The sequence below is a fragment of the Rattus norvegicus genome, chromosome 10, assembly GCF_036323735.1.
Source record: "Rattus norvegicus strain BN/NHsdMcwi chromosome 10, GRCr8, whole genome shotgun sequence".
In the NCBI taxonomy this organism is placed as follows: Eukaryota; Metazoa; Chordata; class Mammalia; order Rodentia; family Muridae; genus Rattus; species Rattus norvegicus.
In genome coordinates this window covers 31,187,152-31,200,771 of record NC_086028.1, presented here as the reverse complement: position 1 = coordinate 31,200,771, position 13,620 = coordinate 31,187,152, and the positions used below count along the sequence as shown (strand labels likewise).

At 49.0% G+C, this 13,620-nt stretch overlaps 1 protein-coding gene across 1 annotated transcript in view; it reads left to right on the top strand.

Annotated features, from left to right (window-relative positions):
• Window positions 1-13,620, top strand: part of Cyfip2 (cytoplasmic FMR1 interacting protein 2) — a 119,788-nt gene that overhangs the window by 41,669 nt on the left and 64,499 nt on the right. Inside the window, 5 exon segments of the mRNA NM_001106996.1 lie at window positions 3,214-3,333; window positions 3,876-4,001; window positions 8,121-8,287; window positions 8,781-8,928; window positions 12,039-12,192. The gene's annotated coding sequence lies outside the window, so the exon portion shown is untranslated.

Genomic DNA, 13,620 nt, shown 5'->3' with positions numbered 1-13,620 from the left:
TCGCATACATGTGTTGCATGTTTACACGGTGTCCCATCAATAGCTACAATTGCTATGCCAACTGAAAATAATTCAGACGTCTTTTAAGTGGACAGAGTTTTAGTTGAAAGTCATGACAGAGTTTATGTTGAAAGGGTCACTAAGATAATTAATGGGGTGCCTGGCATGTGTTGGGCCTGGAATAAAGGTGGAGTAACTGCTCATCGGCTTCATGGGACTCACCCCATGTCACGTTCAACGGCCAGAGACAGCGTTCTGAGCACTCTTGCTCCTAATGTCACTTAAATGTGCATAGCTATGGAATAATATATGATCTTTGCAAAACCAACGTAAATGGAGCCCAAGAAGCAGAAAAGTCATAGAGGGCTGTGGAGATGGCTCAGTGGGTAAAATATTGATCGCCGTGCAAGCATAAGGAACAGTTGAGTTAGGGCCTCCAGAACTCACGCAAAGCATGCATCTGCAACCTCAGAGCTCCTACAGCGACACGGGACACTTGTTGACCAGACAGCCTGCTGAGTGCAATGGCCAGCAACAAAGAGAGCCTGTACCAGAGAAAACGGGAAGTCAAAGCCAACAGCCGAGGTGGTCCACACTGCGTACACCATAAAGGTCTCTTCCAACACTAAGGATTAGGTTTTGAGGTTTTTTTTCTTTTTTAAATATAAGAACATTATCAGTTATATAATCTTAATTCACAGACAGAAAAAAATTAGATACGCAAAGCCAATCCCATAGAATCCTACCGTCCCAGGACTAACTTTGATTATCATATATCTGTGTGGGCACCTTCCCATGGATGCCTTTCTCTCAGATACATAATAATATGCTGTTTAATCCTACGTAGGTCTCTAACCTGAGCTTCCGTATTGTGGAAGAGGCCACATTTGCTCACTAGCTCCACCTTGTGGCCAGTGGCCATAGTAATTATCCTTCTCCAAACCCTAGCTCAGGAAGTTTCTGTGATCATAATCCAGGACATTTGAAATAGGGTCAGTCTGACCAAATACAGGCGGTGTGGTCAGTAAGCCTGGGGTTCACAAGGACCGTGTCTAGTCCAAACATTTATCTGTCTTTCTAGATGTGCCAGTAAGTGAGATCAGCAGGAAAAGCATTTGTCACGTGTTTGTGCCATCTGAGTCTAATTCTGGCTAAAGATATATTACTATTATTATCACTATCATCATTACAGTTGCCTCCTGGTATTCACAAGGGATTGCTTCAGGATGTTCTATTGACACCAAAGTCTCTTGATGTTCCAGTACCCTCACAGAAGTCCCTGATAACCTACTTGCATACTCGAACCTGTCATAAATTGTCTCTATTATTTATAAACCTGAATCCGAGGTGTAAACGCTATATAGTCAGGCTTCCTCTCCGTTACTGTGGTACAATACTCTTGACAAGAGGCAACCCAAAGAAGAGTTTGTTTCAGTTCACAGTGCCAGCTTAGAGTCTGTCGCCATGAGGAAGTCACAGAGGTAAGAACTTTTGAGGCAGCAGCTCACGTCATGTCTACAGTTTAGTGTGGAAAAAGGCAAGTGCGTGCTCTCTTGCTTGCTTGCTTGCTTATGCTCAGCCCAGTTTCTCCGCTCAAACACAATCCAGTACCTCCTGTTTAGGGAATGGTGCCACCCACTGTAGGCTGGATCTTCTCACATCCAGTTAACCTAAGACAGTCTCCCACAGACATACCTACAGGCTGACCCAATGTAGACGACCTCTCCTTGAGACATCCGTCAACTCTAAGTTGTTCCAAGTTGGCAACTAGAGCTAACCATCACACCATAAATAGTTGGTTTTCTGTAGGTGAGGGATAATGGCAAAATCGCACGGTACAGATGCAGCATTTTAAAAAATATTTCCCATCTGACATTGAAGAAATTCATTGGATATAGACTTCCTCAGACACACAGGACCAAACGAACGAGTTTCTACGTGTACATATTTTACAGTTCTTTATGACTTTCAGCAGAGACATTCTACAAAACACTATATAAGCTCTGAATTTTAAAAGAAAATGAGCCATCGCCCATAGAGAAAATTGGAATTCCTGTGAGCCTCTTGCCACAGTGCTTCTGTCAGCAGAGAATGATCTTTGATCTCCGTTTCTGTCTAAACATAGATAATTCTGGATGATTCATTGAGATTAAACGAGAGTCAGCAGCACCAGGACTTGTGTTTGAAAGAAGTGTTTCTATATATGACGGTCATGGCTTTCATAGTGGTTCTCAACCTGTGGGTCACAACCCCTTCGGGGTCAAATGACCTTTCTCATGGGGTCACCTAAGACCGTCAGGAAACAGATATTTGCCTCACAGTTCATAACGATATCAAAATTACAGTTATGGAGTAGCAACAAAAATAGTTGCCCCTACACGAGGAGCTATATTAAAGGTCTACAGCCTTAGGAAGGCTGGGAACCACCGGCATAACACATCAGCCCTGTTTGAAATTGTTCATTAAGAGCACAAAACTGTGGGCATCTTGACGTTGCTTAAGCTGCAGGGAAGATGTTTGCTCGCAATACGAGTGCAAACCCAGTAAGGGAGAGGGCTCTGCTCAGCTGTGAGCATGGCAGGTGTCTGCAAGGGGTAGACAGTGCTGCAAGTGTTAATTTGGGAGATTACAGCTAGTGACGAAGCAAATTTGCAAAGATCACGACCGTCATGGATGACAACCTGCATATATTCGTGTGCACATATATACACATCCATGTACGTATTCTATGTGGCTACACACATGTGTGTGGCATGGGATATCACACCTACAGACTTCTATGCCAGATCCTTTTAGTCAGGGCATCACAGCTAGTAGGTGAGCTGTGATGCCATTTTGGTGATCTGTGATTAGCACCGTGTGTGAGGTAGAATATGAAGCCCGGGGTTCCTGGGATATCACAGTGCCGTGGGAAAGTCATCGCTTGCATACATACTCAGAGTTCATATCCCTGCAAAGATGTGAACCTGGCAGTTACTAGTACACACTTCCTACTGTGAATACGGTCAAGATAGGGTTAAAGCCTTTGCCGCGGGGCTAAGTGGGGATCTGTAGGAAGCCTCCTGTGGCCTTCAGCAAGACACCAGTCAAAGCCAAGTTCACCTACAAGGGCACAAGAGAACTGCACAGTTCCTGCAGGGCATCAGAGGAGGGATACTTATGAGCCTCAGGCCCATGAACCATGAAGTAAGTGTGAAATTCTGTGTCTCCCAGGTGGTGACAGGCTCGGGGCTGGACAGCCAGAAGTCCGATGAAGAGTACCGGGAGCTTTTTGACCTGGCCTTGCGGGGCCTGCAGCTGCTATCCAAGTGGAGTGCCCACGTCATGGAGGTGGTGAGTGTCCTGAGGTGGCAGGCCCCACGCTGACCTGATTCACAAGGCATCCATGGACGTCCGCCTCTCGTTGGAATTCTGTCTTTCAACATGAAAATCTATATACCACACTACTCACCTAACTGAAACGTACACTGAGGGTATTTACAGAATGGTATGACCTCAGTTAAGAATATTTTCATCATTCAACAGACAAACAAAAACTACGTCTGGGACCCAGCACCAATTTTTGTTGGTTCCCAACCTCTTGTAAGCCCAGCACAGCAGATTGTACACCTCCGGCTTCGGTCTGGCTTCTGTGACACCCACACTCATGGGCACATCCCCACAGACAGACAGACATATAGACACATAAACAACAATAAAAGTAAGCCTTAAAAAATATTTTTAAAAAACCCACATCCATCACCCTGCCTTGATTCAGCCTTTGGTATTCTGTTTATGTTCACCCCCACATCCCGTTAGCGTGTTCCCTGGTATTGCTAGACCGTTTTGTTTACGGTTCCTCAGTTGATGGGAGTGGCTGTTGCTTCTCTCCCCAGTACTCTTGGAAGCTGGTTCACCCCACAGACAAGTTCTGCAACAAGGACTGCCCGGGCACCGCGGAAGAGTACGAGAGAGCCACGCGCTATAATTACACCAGCGAGGAGAAGTTTGCTTTTGTGGAGGTGAGCCCTGCTCTCCCCACCTACTCCTGGACTGCTGCTCCCCATTCCTGGCTGGTTCTGATCCCCCAACGCTGTTCTCATCAAAACTTTCTGCCTTTTATCTAATTATTTTCCCATCCTTCTTGTTCTCAGCCAAAAGTTACTAGGAAATGACAAGGGATCCAGCTCATTTAAACATAGACTATAGAGGGTTCCTGAGGCCCCGCCCTCAGTGGAGAACAGTTCCTGGGGTAGTAAGAGCCACTTTTCTTTAGGAGTGTGGCCGTTGGTTGGTTCCCTGTGCCCCAGTGGATGACTCCATGCCCATGGGTGTATGGGCAGCACTGATTGTACTCCCTGAGTTAAAACATAATAAATAAATAAATGAGTAAACATTTATGAAAGGAGAATATGAACCTGGAGGGGAGGTCCTGAGGGAGGGGGAGTGAGGATAGATATGTATGATACAATGTATCTTAGTCAGGGTTTCTGTTGCTGCCATGAAACACCATGACCAAAAAGCAAGAAGGGAGGAGACTCGTTTATTTGGCTTACACTTTTGTATTGCTGTTCATCATTGAAGGAAGTGAGGGCAGGAACTCAAACAGGGCAGGAACCTAGAGGCAGGAGCCGAGACAGAAGCCATGGAGGGGTGCTGCTTCCTGTCTTCCTTCCCCTGCTTCCTGCCCAGCCTGTTTCCTTATAGAACTCAGGACCCCCAGCCCAGGGATGGCCGCGCCCAAAATGGGCTGGGCCCTCCGGCATCAGTCTCTAATTGAGAAAAGATCTATAGCTGGCTCTCACGGAGGCGTTTCCTCAACTGAGGCTCCTTCCTCTCTGATGACTCCAGCTTGTGTCAAGTTGACACAAAACCAGCCGGTACATAGTGTACACATGTATGACATTTTCTAAGAATAAATTAAAATTTTTATACACACACACACACACACACACACACACACACACATATATATATATATATATATATATATATATATATATATATATATATATATATATATATATATATGATGAGGACTGGCAAGGCAGCTCAGTGGGTGAGAGAGCGCTGGCTCCACAACCTTGAGGACCTGAGTGCAGTTCCCAGAACCCAATCATAAAACAGATCAATGATCCCACCAGAGGATAGCTGGGCTACACACTCGATTCTCTTCCATTGTTGTTGGTTTTGTTGACACAGAGTCTCATTAAGTTGCCCTTGAACTCACTTGATAACCAAGGCAGGTCTTGGGACTATAGGCGTGTTCTGTGAAGGCTGGCCGAGTTTTAGCTGTTTACTGGCGTGCTCACGCTATAGATCTTCCCTCAGTAGCCACACAAAGGGGAATGCCACACTACCTCATGTCTCCCTGAGAGTCACGTCGCTCTGTGCCCTCACGGGCCTTGGCAGTGGCCATCTTACGAATGATCTTGGTCATTCTAACAGTCATGTGGGTGACTGTCCTTAACCCCGCTGTTCTCATTGCCCAGAGTCCAATGATAACCGAGTATTTTTTCTTGCGCTCATCCACCGTTCTTCCGTCAGCCTGCAGGAAGTATTTTGCCGAAGTCTTTGCTCGCTTTTTAAACATTGCTTTCTGCCTTCTCATTACTGAACTGTGAGAGAGAACTCTTTCCAGGACCTCACCACAAAACTCTCACCATGTATGCAATGGAAGTGGCCTCCCGACCTGGTGACTTTGCCTCCCTTTTCCTTGACAGTGCCTTTTGAGGAGCACTAGTTTCCCATTTTGCCAGAGTCCACTCGTTTATCTTATTATTTTACAATATGCAAATGAGGATCCTAGCTCGGAAACCTTTACGCAGTCTCAAGTTGCAAAGATTTTCCACCCCCACCCCCACCCCCAGTCCTACAGCCTTGCCCACTCCGTGTTTGGAATTATTCTGAGCCCTTCTTCATTTGTCTCAGTGTTTTAATCATGGGTTTGTCTGTGTGAGAGGCTTTGCACGTGAGTGTCTTAGAGGACCAGAGGCATCAGAGAGCCTTGGGCTGGAGTTACAGGCAATGGTAAACTGCCCAACATGGGTGTTGGGAACTGAACTTGGGTCTGCAAAAGCAGTTAATGCTCTTTCTTAACTGCTGCGCCAGCTCTCTTCTCCCTGTCTGGGTGCTTTTTAATTTCACCTCTGGCCAGGAGCCCAGCTCTTTGAATGCTGCCTCTCTTACTAGTTCTCTTCATAATTACTGCGGCCGACCATTCTACTCTTTGGCCTCTGGGGAAACCTTCCGACAGGGTTTCTCTCCCTAGTTGCTACTGTTGTGCTTGTTTGTTTGTTTTCTTGTGTTCTATTTCTGTGATGTTTTACAGAAACAAGCCTCACGGGTAAGTGTATCACCCTTTCCGTCATTCCTTCCTGTTCAACAGAAGGTTCCAGTCAGGGGCTTTCGTTCATGGACGTGCATAGCAGGGCTTTCCTAGCCATTGGACCTTCTGGGCTTCAGGGTGGTGGGTGCAGTCAGACACATCACTGTGTGGGTGTGAGAGTGTGGCCACTGTGTGAAGACCAATTCATCATGTCCCTGATTCATCACGCACGTCCACTCTGTGTCCTCACAAGTCAGCGTGTTACCACTGGAGACTGACTGGGGAGGCAGGTTTACTGCCTGTAAACATGGATTAATAGAGACTGCGTCTCCTACCCAAGCCCTTCATTCCTATCCCCTCTACACCGGATCCAGCATACCCACCAGTCAGTCTTGAGCGTAACACAACACGAGCTTCCCTCCTCTGCACATGTAGAAGCAAACGTGTCCGTGGGACAGCTTCAGGAAAAGATTCCAGTTTGGGGCTCAGGCAGCTATCGGCCACATGGGGGTCAAAACAGTGATCTGGTTTGGTCTAGTTCGTGTCAGTGTTTGTAGAGAGATCAAGCACAGGAGTGCCACCCAGAACGTGGTCCAAGGACCGGCTGTGATTTGTCACCAGTCATCGGTGAGATTAGAGCATGGGCCAGGATGACAGTGACCCGTGTCGTGAAGCACAGCCATGCTTCTGTGGCAGGGTACTAGTGTCGTTTCCTGAGCATCCCTTATTTCTGGTTGACATGTGATGGCTATGCGTACACCTGAGGTCCACTGTGACGCGTGAGTGTGATACAGTATGAGAAGGTCGGGTCGGCTCTCCTGATTCTCTGTCGCTTTGGGTTATTATTGTTGTGCGAGTTCAGAGTCCCCTCTCAGTGACTGTTTTGAAATGTGCAGCTCTGTGTGCACTGCGGCTTCCCCACTCGGGCATAGCATAGGAAATTGGGTCTCCTATCCAACTGCCCATGAACCACCCCGTCTCCATAACTGACTGCTGCACCCTTCCAGGTATCCTCTCGCATGTGTGTGTGTGTGTGTGTGTGTGTGTGTGTGTGTGTGTGTGTGTGTGTGTGATTCCTCAGGAGCTGTCCACCCTGGGGGTTTTTCCCCACTTAGGCTAGGCCACCTGAGCCCCAAGAATCCCACTTGCTGTCTCCCAGCACTGAACTGCGAGCACGCCACCATGCTCAGCTCTTTTCCGCAAGTTTGGGAGTTTGAACTTGGGTCTCCTGCTTACAGCGTATTTTTACTCGAAGCTCTGTAACGTGGTGCACCGGATGTGATATGTTGAATGTCCCCCAGTTCCGTCCATGCTGCTGCGTATGGCAGATTCCTTCTTGCTGGCTGCATAACCTTGCACTGTTTGCATCTACCTCGGGTCACTCACTATCAAGGCCCACCTCGGTAGAGCCTGTCCTGTCTGTTGTAGCTAGTGGTCCAGTTAACGTTGGGTTCATGTGTTTCTTCAACATTGTAGTCTCATTGCCCTCAGTTACACCCAGAAGCAAGATGGCTGAATCATGTGATACTTCTATCTCTAGCGTCTCAGGAAACACTCTTGTTTCCATGCGGTGGACGTAATTGACATGGCCACCCCCAGTGCCTTGGAGTTCCCCTTTAGCATGACTACTGTTGGAGAGGGTAGAGCTCTGGTCTGTGTGCTTTTAGCACCATTTCTTACCCGGCAGTTTTAGAGGCACTGGCCTCATTCTCCGGGGTCTCTGCAGTACCCTCTCCCGGCAACGCAGTGAAGCGTGGAGAGCAGCTGGCTTGCTGAGTGACAGCTAGGCTAACCCGTGCCCTGTGCCCACCAGGTGATCGCCATGATCAAGGGTTTGCAGGTGCTCATGGGGAGGATGGAGAGTGTCTTCAACCAGGCCATCCGCAACACTATCTACGCAGCCCTGCAGGACTTCGCCCAGGTGACGCTGCGGGAGCCATTGCGGCAAGCAGTTCGCAAGAAAAAGAATGTCCTTATCAGGTAGGTCCTAGGATGGCCTCATTCGGGACCCCACGGGACTGATTATAGGGCTGTAAGAAGATTATAAAATAGGGTCATTGTGTCCACAGCCATAGGATGACTGAATGAGATAATCCACGTGTGGACTTCAGCACACGTCATCGTGTGTATCGAGTGGACTGCTAACACGAGCCACTATTAAAACTTTATCCGTGAAGTTAGTGACGCTAATGAGATGTTGCTATGGCTCCCTCCTACTCTCCCCACCGCCAGGCCCTGTCCTCTTGTCCCCTGCGTGGCTCAAAGCTGAGCTCTTTGGTAGTTAATGGCCACCGAAGCCGTGGCGGCCACTTGTTAAAAGCATCTTGGCACTGCTGCAGCATCCCTGAGTTGGTCCAGGGATGAATGTGCGTCCCAGACACTCAGGACTGTGATGCAGGCAGTGCTGACACCCCGTTGGGTCTGGAAACAGCCTCTCAGACACCTGAGCCTAGTCCCGTTCTTCCTTCCCCAGTGTTCTGCAGGCCATTCGAAAGACCATCTGTGACTGGGAGGGAGGCCGAGAGCCCCCCAATGACCCATGCTTAAGAGGGGAGAAGGACCCCAAAGGTGGCTTTGACATCAAGGTGCCCCGCCGTGCCGTGGGGCCATCCAGCACACAGGTGAGCGGTTCCCGGACAGCCTGGCTCCTCTGACTCCAGGCCAGTCGGACCGTGGAAGGGCAACGTGCTTAACTGTGGGGTTAGTGGGACAGGGATCCTTGTGAGGAGGGCAGGACCTAAGCAGCTGCTCTGGGCTTTTTCCCCGATGTCTTGTTTTGATATAAAAAAAGGAAGACCACTGGCCTAAGATTCAGGAGACCTGGGTTCTAGTCCTAGACACCTGTGTGACCTTGGGCATGTTACACAATCTCTCTGTGCCTCAGTTGTCTGACCAGAGGTGTTAGCACCATACCCACCCACTCAGCTGTCTCCTAGCCCTGTGGAGCTCACATGTGACAGTGCAGGAGAGATCTGACATGGAGTCCACTTGCAGCACTCTGTGTATTGTACTAACACCAGCCCCTGGCAGGAAACGTACAAGTTCTGCCCTGGCCTGCTGTATGTTCCCAGGCAAGTGCCTTAAACCTCTCTTGGCTCTGATTATCACCTAAAAGCGAAAACGTTGGATGAGGTTTTTTACCACCACTTTTCTAATTTTCCCATCCCTTTCCCAAAGACGGCCCACAAGCTTGGTAAGCCTCCTCCCTTTAGAGAAAGTCTGGTTGTCAGAAACACTCTGGGTTCCCAGCCAGAACTTCTTGCAGTAAGATGTTGTCTGTGTTTATCCAGAGCAGTCTTAAAATTATTTGGGGGGTGGGAGGGGGGAGTGGACCACATGAAGTTAGGTTCTCACTGCTGGTATAGGAAAAGGTATTTCCTGGTCTATTTTCTGTGAGTCTGACTGTGACCCCCAGGGTCTTGCAGGCTTCAGGAACCCCAAGCTGGAAGCTCCTCCTTACAGAGCCTTTCAAGCCTGTCTCTGCTCTGAAGTGGGCCATCTGAGGCCCTTTCTTACCCACCCTTCTGTGTGTGTCCGTGTCTGGGCAGGGACTGGGGCTGTGCAGGGCAGATGAGTGTTTGACCAGGTTATCTCTGCAGTTTCCGACGACCAGTGTGCACAGGCTGTCTTCTGCATGTGAGAGATTCCAAAGAAGCCTTGGTAGACAACTCTGGAACATTTGAGGGTCAGAGAGCTTCCTAACTCTGAGTGCCCTGATATGGCTGAATGGCTCTCCTGCATTTTGCCAAGTTCTGAGAGGTTGATGAAGACAAGGCCTGGGAGGAGCTAGGAGAGAAGGATTGGGAGGAGGGGTGGGGAAGGGGGAGGTGCTATAAACAGAAGACAGAAGAGAGAGGGCATCTTGTGGACAATTTGAGAACTGCAGGTTGGTCACCGGAAAGCTAAGCCCCACCCCTAGATGCCATTGGGATAGGTTGACGGCACAGACATATTTAGTTGACTCCTAGACAGCCTCAAAGCTGGAAGAGTCCTGAACGGTAAACTCATTGCCCCCTGCCCCTCCGTCACAGATGGAGTAACTGAGGTCCAGAAAGGGGAAGTGACTTGTCCAAGTCACAGGATGAGTGGCAGGTAGAGGTGGGACAAGAACCCAGGTCTCCTGATGCCCACCCGAGGGGTCCGTCACAGCCTTCAGAATGTAGTAAAGGTAGGCATCTCATGGGGTTGGGCAGCAGGCTGTCCTGGTGGACTGAGTGCCCTGTTAAATTAACACAGTTGGCTAAAGCAGTGTCGCTGTAGTTAGAACTGGATATGAATCCAGTCACCATAGCCCCCTTTCTTTGGGGACCCCACAACCATCATTTCCCACTGTTCTTTGACAGTCAGAGGGAGACAGGCCTACTGTCAGGTTCATAAAGGGAGGAAATTAGCAACAGTGCTCATCCCTTACCCACAGAGGGGACCCTGCATAGGGTAGCGTAGCATGCAGATCTGTGCTTCCCAGGCCCATGGTGGGTGAGAGGCTAGGGCCCATCTAGAAGGAGTAGAGTGTAGCATGGTTGTTGGGAGGTCGGACGGAGTGTGTCACGTGTGGCCCCTGCAGTTGTGGTGGCTTTCCCACTGTATACAATACCTCTCGCTTTTCTCTCTCTCTCTTTCTCTCTCTCTCCCTGTCTCTCCTACCCTCCCGTTCCCTCTTCCTTCTCTCCTATCTATGTCTTAGGCCTGCCAGTGGTCCCCGAGGGCTTTGTTTCACCCCACTGGTGGCACACAGGGCCGAAGAGGCTGCCGATCCCTGGTATAATAACACCTCCTGGCTGGGTTGGTTTGGGTGCCTTCTGCGGGAGGCAGCAGGAACGGCCTAGACTGGCTCCTCAAGGCCACTTCCGGCCCTCAGATTCAAAGACAAATGGTGTGGGGGGAAAAACAACTAGAATAGCAGAAAGAACAACCCTACTGCACTTGGGCCCTTTGCATGTCGGGCACTCTGTAAGCAGGTGTTAAAGTCTAATAGCTTCCTGTGTAAGTATGGATTCTTAGCCAGAATCTCTGGAAAGCTGTGCAATGCACTCCAGGCCACCAGAGGGCACCAGCGTTCACTGGCAGGTTCAAAACGCAGGAGCAGAAACCAGGTGGTGGGGGGGGGGACCTGTTTTGAGCTTTGTCCATTGCATAACTCCTCCCAGTGCTAGAACTGAAAGAGATTGGGTTGAGAACTTATCTGGTCCAATTCTTCCTGTGAGAAAAGGCAACTGGAGCCCAGAGTGGAGGCTTTGTTGTCTAAGGTCACACAGCAAGTCAATGGCAGTGCCTGGCTTTGAACCTGGCTCTTTTGATTCCTGGTTCAGTGCCCCATCCATGCTGTTTCCATGGTCATCTGGCAGATCAGAGAGTGACATGGATGATGACACCCTTGGCTAAGCAGGGCAAGCATTAACTACCTGCCATTGTCAGGTCACCTAGGGGTGCCGTGGGCCCTCGGCAGAAAGCTTTGCAAAGCTGGTCAGTCTCCCTCACGGGAGATGAGGGCGGGTGGCCAGCTCGGTGGTGGAATGCTTGCCTGGCATGGGCTGGGACCCAGAACAGCAGAGAGAGAGAAGAGGTTTCTGTAGTTCCAAAGTTACTTCTCTGCTTAAATCAGTGCTTCCTTAAGACAGTTCTCTTTACGAGCAGAAAAACAAACAAACGAGGAAGGTGGGAAGGGAAGGCAAAGGCAAGTTCTCCCTCAGTGCTGCAGGCCACCCTGACCCTCTCCCCCTTTCTTTTCAAGCTGTACATGGTGCGCACCATGCTTGAGTCGCTCATCGCAGACAAGAGCGGCTCCAAGAAGACACTCAGAAGCAGCCTGGATGGCCCTATCGTCCTTGCCATCGAGGACTTCCACAAGCAGTCTTTCTTCTTCACACACTTGCTCAATATCAGCGGTGAGCCTCAAGGGCCCTCAGCAGCAAGAGAGAAGACAGGGAGGGAGGGCATCCACCTCCTAGAGCAACCAGTTCAATCTGGCTGGAAGTTGTAGAGAAATGGCGTCATGAACCACCGGGGGTTACATTTTGCTCCCAAGGGCAAAAGAATTATTTAAAAGAAGAAAAGGAAGGAAGGAAGGAAGGAAGGAAGGAAGGAAGGAAGGAAGGAAGACAGATAGACCTACCTTTCTGTCACCTTGAGGGAGCAGGGAAGGCCAGGCTTTGTTACATTCATTCTGACCCAAATGAATTTGTCTAGTAGACATCCATTGCTAGTTAGGGAATCACACCAGGGATGCATTGTCTACAGCCCAGCATGTACTAGATCAGACATTGGTTGGTAAGCAGCAGCTAGAAACTCTGTTGAACTGCCTTAGAGATGATTCCATTGCTGCGAGGAGACACCATGACCAAGGCAACTCTCATAAGGGACGACATTTTTGGGGGGCTGGCTTACAGTTCAGAGGTCTAGTCCAGTATTGTCATGGCAGGAAGCATGGCGGCATGAAGGCAGGTGCTGGAGAGGAGGCTTGAGAGCTGTACACCGGGATCCTCGGTAGCAGGAAGAGGCATTGCCACACTGGGCCTGGCTTGAGCATCTGAGACTTCAAACTCTGACCTCCAGGGACACACTTCCTCCCACAAGGCCACACTTCCTAATAGTGCCAGTCCCTATGAGCCTATGGAGTCTCTTTTCTTTCTTTCTTCCTTCTTTCTTTCCTTCCTTCCTTTCTTCCTTCCTTCCTTTTTTCTCTCTTTTCTTCCTTTCTTTCTCCCTTCCTTTTTTCTCTCTTTTCTTCCTTTCTTTCTTCCTTCCTTTTTTCTTTCTTTTCTTCCTTTCTTTCTTCCTTCCTTTTTTCTTTCTTTTCTTCCTTTCTTTCTTCCTTCCTTTTTTCTTTCTTTCCTTCCTTTCTTTCTTCCTTCCTTTTTTCTTTCTTTCTTTCTTTCTTTCTTTCTTTCTTTCTTTCTTTCTTTCTTTCTTCTTCCCACCTCCCCTCTCACCCAGATCCTCTCCTCCTCCCCTTCCCTTCAGAAAAGAGCAGGCCTCCCAGGGATCTCAACCTAACGTGACATAACAAGTTACAGTAAGACTAGGCACATGGCCTCATATCAAGACAACCCAATAGGAGAACAGGGGCCCCAAAACGAAGCAAAAGAGTCCAAGACAGCCCCTGCTCCCACTTTTTGGAGTCCCACAAGAACACCAAACTACACAACTATAGCATATATACAAAGGACCTAGGTCAGACCTATACAGGCTCCCTAATTATTGGTTCAGTCTCTGAGCCCCTATGAGCCCTGGTTAGTTGATTCTGTGGGCCATGATTTTGTGGAGTCCTTAACCCCTCTAACTCCTATATTCCTTCCTCCTCCTCTTCCACAGGA